The following is a 3,509-nucleotide window of genomic DNA, read 5'->3' on the forward strand; positions in this document are numbered from 1 at the left end:
CCGCCCGCCGCCAGCGACCGGAAGCCGCCGCCGTCTCCCTTCCCCCCAACAACAACCAACGTTCCGCCCTGAAGCCCGCAGCTGAAGTTCACGGGATAAATAAATATCAATAAGTTTTCCGCCTTATCCTCCGCCCCTTTCACTACAAGCCGATAGTCCGCCCTTTACCTCCGGAGAAGAGCGCGCAAGGAGTAAACCGCCACCAAGTTCCGGTTTCCCGCACAAACTACAACTCCCGAGATGCCAGGCGGCGGGAGGCTTACCCATGTGATATAAACACGGGTCACGTGGGCCTGCCGCGACCAATCGCTCCGCCCGTTTGGGTAACGATGGAAACGGCTGGGCCTTGAAGAGCCTGGGAGTGTTCACTGTGTCTTCCCGCCCACTGGGGGCTGCCAGAGCTGACCCACTCTCTCCATGGTCCGTACCAGCTCCTGAATGGAGGTGTCGGTGTTGTACAAGGTTCAAAATCACACCACACTAGGTTATAGTGCAATGGGTTTATTTGAAAACACTGGCTTTTTGGGATGCTGCCCCTTCATCAGGTGTTAGTGAGAGAGGAAGACCTTAAATACAGAATTTATAAGGAAAACATCACCAAATGCACCAAAGCTGACTCTTTAAGTCTTGCATCAGTTAGAATGGAGGTGCATGTTTCAATTGATTAATATGGAAATCTCAGAATTTCTTTCAAGTCACTGCCCTCAATGTAAAGGAGCTGACACCTCAGGTCAGACAATGTGTTTTGGGCATGAGGTCTTGTTTGGAGTCTTGTGTGTCTCAATCTGGAGTCAGACTGGTTTTATTTCCAAAGTAGGAGTTTATACAATGCCACATTGACTGACTGACTGACTGACTGTCCACAAATTGTGAGCAAAATAGAATGTATCTGCAAATGCACCATACAGATTTATGTGTGTGCGCATGTGAGAGAGGGGGAAGAGTGTATTTGGGGGGGTTGGGGTGGAAGAAAGAGAGATTCCTTGTGTGGGAGACCGTGTGTGTGTCCACATGATGGGGAGAGAGACTGTGTATCTGGGGGTGTGTGTGTGTGTGTGTGTGGGGGGGTGGATAATGACTGTATGTATGTATGTGTGTGTGGGTGGGGGGGAAGGTGATGGGAAGTGAGAGTGTGTGTGTTAGACTTCTTTAGATCTTGCAGCTGTCTTATCTTTAATCTTTTCAACAGTCTGTGGAAGATTTTTTCTTCTTTCTATTATTAAGCTGGATAGGGTTCAGAAGATACTTACCAGGATGTTGCTGAGTATGGAAGGTTTGAGTTATAATGAAAGGATAGATAGTCTGGGACTCTTTTCATTGGAGCATAGGTGGTTGAGAGGTGACCTGAAAGAAGTTTATAAAATAATGAGAGTTATAGATACAGTTGATGGTAATTGTCTTTTCCCTAAGATGGGAATTTTCAAGATTCGGGGGCACATTTTTAAGGTGAGAGGAGAAGATTTAAAAAAGATACGAGGCAATTTATTTTTTACAGAAAAGGGGGTTCAAGTGCTGAATGAACTTCCTGAGGAAGTTGTGGATGTGAGTACAATTACAATGTTGAAAAGACATTTAGATGGATACATGAATAGGAAAGATTTGAAGGGCTATAGGCCAGGAGCAGGCAGGTGGGACTAGTTTAGTTTGGGTTATGTTCTGCATGAGCTGGTTGGACTGAAGGGTTTGTTGCCATGCTGCATGACTTTATGACTGTCACCCACCCAGCAGCCCCCAATTTGAACAGTAACTTTTGCTACAGAAAAGATATTAACGTTGAAAGGGTTCAGAAAAGATTTACGGATGTAGCTGAGATTGGAAAGTTTGAGCTCTAGGGTGAACCTGAATAGGTTGAGGTTATTTTCCCTCGAGTGTCGGAGGCTGAGGGTTAGGGCAAATTTTGTCTGATAATAATCGTGTGAAGCATCTTAGGACATTTTACTGTGTTAAAACAACAATTTAAATGTAAATTGACAATGATTTTAAAAACAAACAGTGCTGTAGTTTTTGACCATGCAACCAGAACTGAACTAAACTGGCCACATCTGGCCTCTGAGCAGCCTCTGGGTAGTTAAAGACTTGTCAACAAACTTAGCATCTGATATTTAAGCAACTGATATTTAAGCAACATCTGCATAGAAGAAAATACAGACCATTTGAAGTGTTAAGAGATGTTGAGAATTGATTAAATTTGTTTTATCAGTACTAAACCAAAGAAATATGCTCCCAAAGCAAGTACTGTGAATGCTGGATATCTGAAATAGCATCACAAATTGCTGGAAATAGTCAGAAGTTCAGACAGCATCTGTGGAGAGAAACAAGGGTGATGTTTCAGGTTTGTGAATTTTCCCTGTTTTGGTGTTTTTCTGAAATGTAATGTGATTTGTGGATGTCAGTAGAAATGAACTGACTGCAAATGGGCACTTTGATTGTCAGGTCCTTAGGTGGAAGCTGAGAGGGATCACCCATTCAGCATTTCTGGGTGAAGATGGTAGCAAATGCTTCAACTTTGACTGATGCGTACATGTGCCGGACCTACCATTTCTGAGAAGGTGATTATAAAGGAACAAGGTAGAATGAGTCTGCATAAAATACCTTGCTTCTCAGCAATGGTAGGTCTGGCACATGTGCACATTTTATGCACTCATTCTTCCCTGTTCCTTTATAATCACCTGACTCCTTCTATTCTTGATAACCTCTCCAATGAAAATATATGTTAGAAAATAGCAATGAATATATTGGACATTTCTAAATGAGTTCTAAGTTGCTGAACTGACAGCTGTCTACTGTCTACAGAGGTGGGTTACTAATGAATTTGACTGGTGGTTTCAGTGCTTGAATTGACATCCATACAAAATTACCTGACAAGAAATTACTCCTAGGTCTAACTAGCATGTACAATTCTACAATATAAACATCCACCATGCACCCACCCTGAGATGTGATTTCCTGGTAGAGGCAATAATTCCCAGAGAGAGAAAAGAAATCAATAATATTTGGAAATGAGTGGACTAGAGCTTCATACAAGATGAGGGTCAGACAAGTATGTGTTATTTGCAAGTTTACTGTTATTTTCCATCTGGGAAGCCAGATAAAATTCACCAATTAGGTAGAAGAATGGGACAACATCTGTTGTGACCTCTGATCCCATTAAGCAAACGAAACCAGTCCAGGAAATCAGATTGACCTGGATTGACATAACAATTTGAGCTGATCCCCACCCCACCATTGGAAAATAATCAGCTGACATTTGATGTAATGCAGCAAATTAAGGTGCAGTGGTTATCACCTCACTTACCTCTGCCTTTCATTAGCTGTAAGTATGATCCCTGCTCCTCCACATAATCTTCTGAATGATCCACTTCCTCCTGTTCATTTGAAATTATTAGTTCACATAAACACAATTTGTTCCCTTCATACTTTTACAAAATTTGATTAAATTAGCCCTGAATCTCTGGTTCTCAAAAGATTACAGCTCCTTAAGACAATGTGGGCAACTAAAATGTTTTAAA

This window comes from Hemiscyllium ocellatum, chromosome 20 (genome assembly GCF_020745735.1).
Source record: "Hemiscyllium ocellatum isolate sHemOce1 chromosome 20, sHemOce1.pat.X.cur, whole genome shotgun sequence".
NCBI classification, from domain to species: Eukaryota; Metazoa; Chordata; class Chondrichthyes; order Orectolobiformes; family Hemiscylliidae; genus Hemiscyllium; species Hemiscyllium ocellatum.